At 39.3% G+C, this 13,312-nt stretch overlaps 1 pseudogene; it reads left to right on the forward strand.

Moving 5' to 3' along the window:
- The window catches only part of LOC129394016 (dexamethasone-induced protein-like), a 64,011-nt pseudogene that overhangs the window by 33,419 nt on the left and 17,280 nt on the right, over positions 1 to 13,312 (forward strand).

Here is a 13,312-nt window from a genome sequence, read left to right on the forward strand (position 1 = left end):
TAGAAATGAGGAAATTAAAATGAAACCAAAGTCAAGAAAGAATGAGAAAGGATTAGAGAGAGGATGGGCACAGAAGATCTAACATAGGCAAAACTGAATTTCTCTCGAAGAAAAACCAGACAACAGTTATTTAACGTTCTGTAAACAGAACACTTATTTCATGATACGCAAGAACATTTTCTTAAAACAAGTGAAGGTTGTTGAAAGAGGATATCACATGGTAGGGGAAATTGATCAAGAACTGTCAGCATCAAGGCATATAAATTATTGGCCTTAAAAGGTAATGGCAGAATCCTTTAGGCAGTCAGGCAAAACAATCAAACCAGTATATAAAAAGGTGAAAAAAATTAGGCTGGCAGCTCTGTGTGCCAGAAGAGAGTGGAGTGATTGCTGTAATCTCAAGGATAGTAAATATGAGCTAAAGATTTTATATCATATAGTAAATACATGCTAAAGATTTTATATCCAAACTGTCCTTCGGGTACATAAAAAGCCATATATTCATTAGTAATAAATATAAAGAGCTGAAAGAGTCTTATACCGGTGACCCTTTCAGCCAACTAGATCTTTATTCATCTCTCTGTTCATGTTCATGTTCATTCACCTCTCTGCTCATGTTCATGAGAGAAGTTATTTTCTCCTACCTCTAAGAAAGAGCAGGTTAGTTGTTTTTAGAATATTTCTACTAAACCTATAAAAAGCAAATAATTAGAATGTTTTAAAAATGGTTCTAAATGTTTTAAAAAAGGTGATTTTTTTTTAGATAGAGTTTTGCTCTGTCGCCCAGGCTGGAGTGCGCTGGTGCAATCTTGGCTCACTGCAACCTCCACCTCCCGGGTTCAAGCAATTCTTCTGCCTCAGCTTCCCAAGTAGCTGGCATTACAGGTGTGCACCACCACGCCTGGCTAATTTTTGTATTTTTAGTAGAGACAGGGTTTCGCCATGTTGGCCAGGCTGGTCTCGAACTCCTGACCTCAGGTGATTGGAATTACAGGTGTGAGCCAGCCCCCGAGCCTAAAAAAAGATGAGTATTCTCCATATTAGTCTTAAAGATAAAAAAAACCTAACAAAGATTAATACAAAACAGTCTACAGACCAGTTTCAGTTATGAATATGGATGCAAAAGTCCTAAATAAAGTATTTGCCAGTAATAGTCACCAGGACATTAAAAAATAATTATTGACCAAGGGGAGGGGGGCATTTATTCCAGTATTCAGTATTCAGTGTTTTCATGTCAAAGGAAAGATTACAGGCTTGTCTTAATAGATGAGGCAGAAGCATTTAAGAAAATGAGTGTTCTGATACTCAGTAAAATAAGAATAGATAGAAGATAGATGCTTCCGTAACATGAAAAAATATATATGTATGTGTGTGTATATATTTCTGCCCAAAACTCAGTATAGTGATTAATGGAGAAGCACTATAAGCAGTTCCCTCTGAAGTCAAGAACAGACAACAAATGTCACTGTCAGCACTATTTTTAAATACTATACTGCAGTACCAGCCAAGACAATCACATGAGAGAGAAATTAAAAAATTGGAAAGGAAGAAGTAAAACTAGCAGTATTTACAGACATTATGATTGTACAACTACTTGAAAACCCAAGAGAACCCCAAAACTCTGCAAATAATAAAATAATTATTACTGAAGTTGTTGATCATAAAAATAATTTGTAGAAATCAGTGGCTTTCATGTAAATAAACCTATAGAGGATAAGATGAAGAGACCCACTTACGGTAGCAACAAAAAGGATAAAATATAAAATATAAGTTTGTCATATATGAGACCTATGTGAAGAAAACACTATTTCAAGGACACAAAAGAAGGCTTGAGCAAGTTAAAAAACATGTTCTTGGGTAGGATGACTCAACTTCATCAAGATGTCAACTCTCAGTTAACTTACGTATCAACTGGGCGTGATGGCATGCACTTCTAGTCCCAGCTACTTGGGAGATTGAAGTGGGAGGATGGTTTGAGCCCTGGAATTCTAGGTTGTAGTGCGCTATGATTGTACCTATAAATAGCCACGGTACTCCAGTCTGGGCAGCAGTGAGACCCTATCTCTAATAACAAACATAAATAAAGAAATAAACATATACGGCCGGGCGCGGTGGCTCACGCCTGTAATCCCAGCACTTTGGGAGGCCGAGGCAGGCGGATCACGAGGTCAGGAGATCGAGACCATCCTGGCTAACACGGTGAAACCCCGTCTCTACTAAAAATAAAAAAAATTAGCCGGGCGTGGTGGTGGGCCCCTGTAGTTTCAGCTACTCGGGAGGCTGAGACAGGAGAATGGTGTGAACCCGGGAGGCAGAGCTTGCAGTGAGCCAAGATGGTGCCACTGTACTCCAGCCTGGGCGACAGAGTGAGACTCCGTGTCAAAAAAAAAAAAAAGAAAAAAAGAAATATATGCATTCAACATGCTTTTGATTTTTAAAAATCAGCTTTTCATTTGGAATTAGACAAGTTGATCCTAAAGTTCAAGTAGAAAAAGAAACAAGGTCAGCCAGGAAAACAATAAAAAGAGTAGTGAAGGGATACTAGTTCTACCAGATATTAAGGTATATAATACCATCTTTAATTAAAACACAGTGGTACTGGTACATGATTAGACAAAGACAGAATAGAAAATAGAAATAGATTCAAATACATATGTGAATTTAGTGTAAAAGATCTTCAACCAACCAGAAGAGGTTGTGGACAACTGCCCAGCCATTTAGAAAATAAAAGTTATCTTTATACCAGAGTAAGTTCTGAGTGGACCAAACTTGAAATTTGTAAATGAAATATAAAATGTAAAATAGAATGGAGGAGAATTCCTTAATAAAGCTGGGATGGGCAGGATCTAATAACTCCTACTTAAAATCCAGAAGCCATTAAAAAAAAGAAAAGAGTAAGTTTCTCATAGAAATGTGATAAACAGAGTCAGGATATGACAAATTGGGGATCCAATATTTGAAACTTATTCGCAGGCAAAAGGCTAATTTACTTCATTTAGAAAAGAACTCCTAGAAATGAACAAGAAGAAAACCCAACAGACAACTGAGGAAAAGACGCAAACAGAATTTTGCAGACAAGGAAATACAAATAGCTCTTAAATAAATGAAAAGAAATGAATACCCTCATTCATTATAAAATACAAATCAAAATTAGTCTGAAGTAATATTTTTCAGATTGGCAAGAATCTGAAAGTTTGTTTAAAGTCTGTTCTGGGTCTTCCACATTCATTATTCTCTACGGTCAATCACATGCCAAGGATTGTTGCCTCCAATGCATGCCTTTTTCTCAATTTTATTTTCTCCCATCAGAGTCATGCACAGATTGGCTCCCAAGTGAGCTATTATAATGGCCTCCTAGCATCTAAACTCTCCTTTTTTCCAGTTGATAGTTCTGCCAGAGTTGTCTTCTTAAAGCGGAGGTTAGACCGCATTTCTCTAAGTAAATTCCAATGACACCAAAACAGTGATTCTTAATAAGAATTACAAGTAGGGAAATACAGATGGGAGAGTTTGCTTAGTAAATAAGTTCATAAAATCTAGGTTAAACAAAGTTAAATGGGGTTTGCTTTTTGCTGTTGCTTTGTTAATGTGCATTTGAAATTTCTAAAGTGGCATTACATATCCATAATCTCCCTTATCTATTTGACAAAGGAATCTGGTTTGTTTAGAAGCATTTTTTCAGAACTGTGATAGGTCAACCTTTCAGAAATTCCTCATTATCAACAGTCAAATCCAGATGTATTTTCTTTGGCTCTCACAACAGGCTTAGAGGAATTTCTAGTCTGTTCTCCTGATGTTTCATTATGTGCATCTTTTGCTTAGGCCTGTTAAACCTACTCAATGTGTGTATCTTCTACTCCATGTCTTTATTCCTACTGTTGTCTTAACAGGAAATCCTTGCAACCCAATTCATAGTTTTTGTTCTTTGGAAAAATCCAAATCATGTATCATGAATACATATTTTTTCTCTATTGAGATTTGCCTGTTTTTATGTATCACAGCCAGAAGTAATCACTGCATAGTGTATTTCTGTAGAAAGGTAGAAGAGTTCTATTTTAACACAATATTTACTATACACCCAGCAAAGGTCTAGGTATTTATACATACTATTTTATTTATTCATCTCATCAACGCAATGAAGAAATATTAATAAATCCATTATATATGTTAAAAGGTAGCGACACATATATGCTACATGTGCAGGTTTTCTCAGGTATTATTAGCTAGGGAAGCTGTGTTGTAACAATCTTCAAAAACTTCTTTCTATTGTTTACATGCTATTCCACATCATTTTGTTTTCATTTCTTTTGTAGTATCTAATGTATTCTACTAAAAAAAAAAGTAGAGTAGTTGGAAAACTTGTGAAAAAAACATATGTATTACATATATACCATTCTTCATGATTCTCAAAATTTTCATCATTATTAATGTTTTGTATATATATATTGTGTGTGTATGTATGCATGTTAGATATATAATTTAAAAGAAAACAATAAGTTGGTGGCTTATGGCAAATTGTTCCTTAAGTCCTGCATTTGAAACATAGACACTGAGTGAATCAGCACATTTGATCATCTTTTAACTACAATAGATGATTATACATTAAAAATACATTAACCATCCAAATACATCTTTTTTCTTATTTATTTATTTATGTATTTATTTATTTATTTATTTTTATTTTTTTGAGATGGAGTCTCTTTCTGTCGCCCAGGCTGGAGTGCAGTGGCGCGATCTCAGCTCACTGCAAGCTCCGCCTCCCAGGTTCCCGCCATTCTCCTGCCTCAGCCTCCCGAATAGCTGGGACTACAAGCGCCCGCCACCACGCCTAGCTAATTTTTTTGTACTTTTAGTAGAGACGGGTTTTCACCATGTTAGCCAGGATGGTCTCGATCTCCTGACCTCGTGATCCACCTGCCTTGGCCTTCCAAAGTGCTGGGATTACAGGCCTGAGCCTCGGCGCCCGGCCCAAATGCATCTTTAGGAAAATTATATTTAAGCTCTTCATGGAGACATTAAAAAACCAAGCTGCAATAATGATAAATAATTATATCATTCATTAGTAAGGAGTAAATAGCTGTTTTCTATTTGAGAAGTATTAATTGGATTGTCCATCTGTATGCAGGAACATCTGTTTTCTGACATGCTTTAATCACCATTTGTTTTGTACTTGTACCATAATTACACTTGTTTGTAATATTGAACCGAGACAATGATTAAAATCAACTTATGAATATGATTCTTTTATGCTTTTGTATTTCATTAGAAAATGTGTAATTCTGGTATGACATTTATAAGTATATATAAAAGAAAGTATTTGATTAACAAAATGCCTCAACAGATTATGTCAGTAAAATGAGTGTTACATTATGCAGTCTATGTTACTATTTTGGCATTTTTAAGGAAAGTTTATTGCTTCACGGAAGCTTTTTTTTAACTGACCATCTATGAATTTTCTGTATTCTTTATTTCATGGTGATCACATGGTCATAGAAGAGACATTTTTAGATCATCAGAAGTTGACAGTTTTCAGTGTAGTGTATGTGCTTAGTATAAGATGGAATTAAGTTTGGTATATGGGTGATTGATGAATTCTTACTGAATCATGGATAACTGCTGTTCTATTAATGACATTTCATCAATCAACTCTTTTGGATATGGTTTATCACAAAATGTTGCTGATTTAATGTTTGTGGATTAACTGAGGTGAAAGTGATACCTGGTAGAAGTTTCATTAATACAAATTTTCCTCTCTTAGGAGTAGGATGGATTATATTATTTGTCGAAATGCCTTTGCATGTAAGTTCTTAACTGTCAGCTTTCTTGTCCTGTGAATCATATCTTTTCTGTATTTGCTGAAATAGAGACTTAACATTGTTCAATGATTTGTCCATGTCATGGAAAATGTATGCCTCTAAATGTGCGTTCCTTCCTACAAATTACAAGTTCAAAATGACTTTTTTTAAGAAACAAAAAAAAGATGGATTTCTGGTATTTTGTGGCAGGATAAGCTCCCTGTAGCCTATCTTACATGTTGATTACAACTAAAACTATGAAAAGTACAATAAGCAACTAACTGAGGAATCTGAAAAGTAAATAAAAGTAGAATTATGAGTGATAGGCAAAATCTGGAGAAGCACCCTGCAGTAGTGTGAGCTTCCATTGTTGTATTTCTTTCAATCAAAACCAAAACAAACAAACAAAACAAAAACCAGAAAAGAACACCACCAACAAGAAAACACTCAAGGAAAATAGATATTGTGATAGAAATAGCAGAAATGTCGAGAAAACTAGAAGGTTAGAATTATTAGAGAAAATAATATAAAAAGTAATTTTAAACTATCTAAACAAAATTTTAAAAAGGAATTTAAAAAAATAAGCAAGGAGAAGACAATAAAAATAGGTTGATAATTCATTTGTTAGCATTTATCTATTTGGTATTTGTTGAGCATTTTATTTTAAAAAAATTTGGCTCTATTTGATTTTGGTGTATTTCTTGTATATGTATTGTAAAATTTAGTATTTATTATTATTAAATATTTTATATTGTTAAATGATAATTTATTTTTATCGATAAGAAAGATGTAGTTTTCTGGTTGTTATTTTTGTAATTTTACCTGCATTTATATTTTTCTCCATTTATTTAGATAAGACCTAATGGTTCCCCACAGTGAGTGGCAATTAAATTAGACTCTATGCTATTTTCACTTTCTCAGCTTCTCCTGAACTATTTGATTTTTGTGGCAGGATATTTCTTAATATTTGCCTTTGTGCCACTTAATGTTTTCATACTATTATGGGCAAATTTTGAGATTTAAAATGAACCCATTACTCTCAGCTATTATAGACGAGGCAATCAGGGAGCTAATTCCTACTTTCCCCTTTCTTTTACTCTCTCCTCCTAGTTGTTACAGTTGAATCATTTGTACATTATCAGAATCATCAGTAAAATATCTTTTTACATTTTCTACACCATGTATCCCTTAAATCTATATATGACACATTGAATGCTTACCTCTTGCCTTACTGGTAGTATTTTACCTACTCAGAACTAGGTTGATTGAACTTTGTCCTGTGGTAAATCTCTTAATAAGAACTTTCTGTAAACAGTGTTCGCTGCAATTATGGGTGCTTATAACTGTACACTTTATAGCTGATAGATATCTTGCAAGGATAAGGATAACCATTTGCTTCTCCCTTCTCTTCTTTCTCAATATTTCCCCCCATTTTCTGGTGTTAACTTTTGCTGTGGAAAACTCTGATGCCAAAATGATTTTCTTTTTCTCTAAGTTGACTGTTTTTGCTTAAGCCCCCACATAATGCTTTCTTAATCTTTAAAGTCCTAGTCCCATACACAGATATATCTTGGTGTTGAACATTCTAATAACATATATAAGCATATACTACACGGTAATGTAAATATATGTGCTTATGATGATCTATCTTGGCTTAATATAGGCAATAACTTTTTTCTAATTCTATCCTATGTTTTACAGTTTTTGGATTTTTGGACGGGGAGAGGACTTATTACATATTCTTCTCTCACTTACACCCTTTACGACCCTTACATTATTTGGGGTTCAGTCTCCCTTGTTCTCTTTACAATTTAGTTTTTTTTTTCCTACAATGATTTTGTTTTTAAATCCTATTTCTTTCATGGATTCTGCCAGTTGCTATTGCACTTTCTGGCTATCTCTTCCCCATGCTCTTGCATTTCACTTTATGGTCTCTTTATGTTTTATTACACCCTTAAAATTTATGTTGGAATGTATAAATGTTCATTCCTTTTTTCATCTGTTTTGTAGCAACATGTTTCTAGTGATTACAAGAGTTGATATATTCCTTTTTTATCTTTATTCTTAGAGTATTTTTATGTGAATGCTGAGAAAATTCCTTTAGTATTTCTCATATGTGAAAGTTGAATTTCCTACAGGACAAAGGAAAGGGGCTGTAGAATGTGCCCCAGCCTGCTAGCTCAAGGGCCCTCTCATCATTTGCTACAGTGACAGACTGTTGCCTCATTTTGGGGACATTATGGAGTCACCGCTCGTTCTCCATAAGAGCATAAATGATTACCAGGTAGTTGTTACTGTCTTCTCTCCTTGATACTCATACATAACTCATAGCACATATGGAAGCAACCTTCTAAATACCCATGTTTTATCTTTAAAATGTTCTTTGTGTGTAGCTGCCCATTTGTTTTGTGCTAACTGACTGCCCCTATTACCTTCAGTTGTAACAACCCATTTAAGGTAGAAACGAAGGACACTCATCTCCGTGTGTTTTCAGAATTTAAATGAAAAAATAAAAAGAGGCTGATGTCACTTCCCAGTTTAACGTAGGGGTTTTATTTATTTATGTACACTCAATCAAACTATGACTATTACAAATGGTTTTACCTCTACAATAAAGATAGTTAATTCATAGCTCAATAAAAATGAAGAGTGAAAGATTAAAAAAGGAAAGCAACAATTCTAAACTATAAAATCTACTTCAAAAAGCTACATACAGCAAAGCTCAAAAAATTATGAAAAAAAGAAAATAATATGGGATAAGTTTTATGGTTTAGGAGATACCTTCCTATAAGCCAAAAACCTAAAAAAAAAAAAAATGCTAAAGGTATAGCTTGCTATAGTACGTGGTAGGAGAAATTAACATGTATAAAATCAATAACACTCACATTATGTGTGATAGTCTACAGCCAAAGAATAATAGAAAGCAAGTGAAATGCTTAGCATAGCTATTTAGTCTACTAAGTTAGGTTTGTGAAAATGGGAATGCCAAATGCCTTAAGGCTTACGGCAGGTGCAAAAGCAAAACATCAAAGGTCAACCTAAGGATATTTTTAATATAAAATTAATGTACCTGCATTGTAAGCATTTTTTTTTGTATGGTAGAAAAGAAAAAATTCTTGTATTATTCTACTATAAATGTGTATTCTTTGCTCTACTGAATTTGCATGTCATTGTCAGCCTTTCACTTTGTCTTCAGCTAACAAGAACCTCTTGGGTTCATCCTTTGGAGAACCTGATATCATGGAAAATGGACTGAACTAGGAGAAGAGCCTTTGTTTAGGCCACATGCTGAGGTCTAGTGGCTTCAATTAAAAATATATAAATGTGGCTGGGCACAGTGGCTCACGCCTGTTAACTCCAGCACTTTGGGATTCTGAGGCGGGCAGATCACGAGGTCGGTCAGGAGTTCAAGACCAGCCTGACCAACGTGATGAAATCCCGTCTCTACTAAAAATACAAAAATTAGCTAGGCATGGTGGCACGTGCCTGTAATCCCAGCTACTCAGGAGGCTGACGCAGGAGAATCGCTTGAATCCTGGAGGCGGAAGCTGTAGTGAGCCAAGATCATGCCATTGCACTCTAGCCTGGGACGACAGAGCGAGACTCCGTCTCAAAAAAAAAAAAAAAAAAAAATGTATATATATATATGCTTAATCTCTAAGCTTTGGAAGGAACAGCCTATCTACAGAAAAATTTAAAACTTGGTCACGGCAGGTACAGAGCTGGGCCCCATTAATTTTGTTGACATTGGGGTCAGCAGATTCTGTAAATTTTCACTATACCTCTCATATGATCTGCCGCCACACCATTCATACTCTTAACTTTATTTCTCCTCACACCAGTAAATTACTAAAACTGCCAAGGTTTTTTTTCACAAATTAATATCTTTAGCATTCTCTTCCTTCAGCCTTCAATGAAATTCTCTACTCCCCTCCCTCCTCCTTCCTCCTTGACTCCCGCTAATGCACATTTGTGTTTTGGTTTCCACACCAAATGAGCTACCTTCAATAAGCATCCCACAACTCCACAGGGAACTTTTGTTTCTCTACCTTCTGTGCTGTCGAAGCGCTTGGCTCAGAATGAGAGATCTGTCTGCATTTCAGATCTACAAATTACTCATTGTGTGACCTTGGACATATCCCTAATATTTTTGAGCCTCAGTTTCTCAAAAATTAGAATAAAGATACCAAACTCCTGGGGTTTTGTGAGAGTAAAATGAGACGATGTGTGTAAGAGACTCAGTGCAGTGTCAGTATCTACCATGTGCTATGCACTCTGCGTTTTCTTTTCTTTCTTTTTTTTTTGAGACGGAGTCTCGCTCTGTCACCCAGGCTGGAGTGCAGTGGCGCGATCTCGGCTCATTGCAACCTCTGCCTCCTGGGTTCAAGAGATTCTCCTGTCTCAGCCTTCGAGTAGCTGGGACTACAGGCCCTTGCCACCACGCCTGGCTAATTTTTGTATTTTTAGTAAAGACAGCGTTTCACCATATTGGTCAGGCTGGTCTTGAACTCCTGACCTCAGGTGATCCACCCACCTCGGCATCCGAAAGTGCTGGGATTACAGGTGTGAGCCACCATGCCCGGGCCAACCCATAGCCTTTTGGTCTTCTCTCAGCCAAGGCATCCAGTGCAAATGCAATTTATTTTTCAGATTCCTCTGGAGAATTAAAAAGTCTCTTTTGCGGCTGGACACAGCAACTCACTCCTGTAATCCCAGCACTTTGGGAGGCTGAGGCAGGCAGATCACAAGGTCAGGAGATCGAGACCATCCTGGTCATGGCCAAAATGGTGAAAACTGTCTCTACTAAAAATACAGAAATTAGCTGGGTGTGGTGGCACAGGCCTGTTGTCCCAGCTATGTGGGAGGCTGAGGCAGGAGAATTGCTTGAACCCAGGAGACGGAGGTTGCAGTGGGCCAAGATTGAGCCACTGCACTTGCTCTGGTGAAAGAGCAAGACTCCGTCTCAAAAAAAAAAAAAAAAAAAAAGTCTCTTTTGCATCAAATTGCCATACTCTTTGCTCTTGGTCCTCTTTTCCATGTACTCATTCTTCAAGCATTTATTTTCTCATTGCCTGATCCAGATCATTGCAATGACCAAAACATGTTCGGATGCTATGATTTTTGTGATATTCTTTTAGCAAGTTAATCATGATGTTGCATTCTTGAGTGTGCAAGTGTGGAGGTAAGTCAGGATGCATCTTTAAGACAAAAAGATGGGTCATGGCAGTGCCACACCACTCACGGCCACACCAGGAGAGCTGAAAGGGCAGTCACCAACGAAGATGCCTGACCCAGAAGCTGGCTGCCAGGGAGCCAAGAGCCAGGTCACTCCACAGGTGGCCAATGCCTGGGGGTGGCCCTCCACCGCCCAAGCTTATTATTATTATTATTATTATTATTATTTTGAGATGGAGTCTGGCTCTGCCTCCCAGGCTGGAGTGCAGTAGCACGATCTCGGCTCACTGCAACCTCCGCCTCTGGGGTTCAAGCGATTCTCCTGCTTCAGCCTCCCGAGTAGCTGGGACCACAGGCACGTGCCACCTCACCTGGCTAATTTTATTTTTTGAATAGACAGGGTCTTGTTATGTTGCCCAGACTGGTCTTGAACTCCCGGGCTCAAGCGATCCTCCCACTTCAGCCTCCTAAAGTGCCAAGACTACAGGTGTGGGCCACCACACCTGGCCAAGTTCTACTTTTCTAATATTTAAAATATGAAATAGGCCGGGCACGGTGGCTCACACCTGTAATCCCAGAACTTTGGGAGGCTGAGGCGGGCAGATCACCAGAGGTCAGGAGTTCGTGACCAGCCTGGCCAACATGATGAAACCCCGTCACTACTGAAAATACAAAAATTAGCCAGGTGTGGTAGCAGATGCCTGTAATCCCAGCTACTCGGAAGGCTGAGGCACCTAAACCCGGGAGGTGGAGGTTGTAGTGAGCCGCTACCATGCCACTGCACTCCAGTCTCGGCGACGCAATGAGACTCTGTCTCAAAAAACAAAAATAGATGATCTCAGTGATTTCTATTACATGAGGTCTGGAAGCACTCTGTACCTGATTGCTCCACGTTTAGTGGTGCTAAGTTCAAATAATTCAGGTGGTGAGAAACTGACTTCCGTAGGAGTGCGGGTGTGCCTGCGTGCCGCGGAAATCCCGCCTTCTGGCGCCTGCGGTTGCCCCCTGGCCTCAGCCGGTGGGCTCCCAAGTAGGAAGATAAACCGCATTGCAGGAAGCGGGAGAGTCCGGAGGAGCGGCGAAGCGCTCCTCTTCCCCATTGGCTGCGCCCACGGAGCCGCCTTGCGATTGGCCCTAAGCGCGGGTGGCGGGGGTCGGGAGAGGCGTCAGGATCCCTGGCGCCGCCTGAGCCAGCGGCTGCTAGGAGGCTGTGTCCGTAAGCCAGCGGGGCAAGGCGGCTGAGCCCTGCGCGCCAGGTCCCGGCCTGGGGCACCGGGGCTGCCAGCGTCGGAGGAGGTGCGGGCGCGGGGTTGGCGGGCGGCCGAACGGGGGCCTGCGCGGACCGCCCGCGGCGCAGCCTCGGGTCTGTCTCCATGTCTAAGTGGTGGTGGCTGTGGGTTTTTCTGCAGGTGATCCTTTTGAGTAATTTGTTTCACGCAGGCGCCCTGCTGTAGGGTAAAGCGGCAGATTCATGCTGCTGTCATTTGTCGTTCAAACTGTGGGCTTCTTGGCCAGGCGCGGTGGCTCAAGCCTGTAATCCCAGCACTTTGGGAGGCCGAGGCGGGCGGATCACGAGGTCAGGAGATCGAGATCATCCTGGCTAACACGGCGAAACCCTGTCTCTACTAAAAATACAAAAAATTAGCTGGGCGTGGTGGCGGGCGCCTGTAGTCCCAGCTACTCGGGAGGCTGAGGCAGGACAATGGTGTGAACCCGGGAGGTGGAGCTTGCAGTGAGCTGAGATTCCGCCACTGCACTCAAGCCTGGGTGACAGAGGGAGACTCCATCTCAAAACAAAACAAAAAACGATGGGCTTTCTGTCATGTGTGTGTGTACCTTTTGGATTTGAGGGCAGGGGGATGACATTGTGATCTGGCCTCCTGAGAAACCAGGCACACCCTGCCTACCTTGGAAGGAGGCTTTCCCTTCCCCACCTCCCTCTCCCTCCATCTGTTCCCTCTTTCCCTCTCTCCACTTCACTCCCGTCCCCCAGCTCTTCTCTCCCATCTTTTTGTTCTCTGTCTCTCTCTCTCTTTTTTTTTTTTTTTCTGCATTAAACCTTTCCGGAGTGTCTTTGTAAAATATTAAGAAGCGTTAGGTCTTCAACATGTATGTTTACTTGCAGGCCTGAGACCTGGGAGGAAGCTGGAGAAAAGATGCCCTCTGAATCTTTCTGTTTGGCTGCCCAGGCTCGCCTTGACACCGAATGGTTGAAAACAGATATACAGGTGGGGTTTGACATGTCTCTTTCTTGGTGTATTTCTGCTTCCATGTTTAAATTTCTCGTGTAAGGCTTTTTTTTAGGGTATGTAAGGGGAAGTCAGTTGTTTCTTGCTATATTA

This window comes from Pan paniscus, chromosome 16, assembly GCF_029289425.2.
Source record: "Pan paniscus chromosome 16, NHGRI_mPanPan1-v2.0_pri, whole genome shotgun sequence".
NCBI lineage: Eukaryota > Metazoa > Chordata > Mammalia > Primates > Hominidae > Pan > Pan paniscus.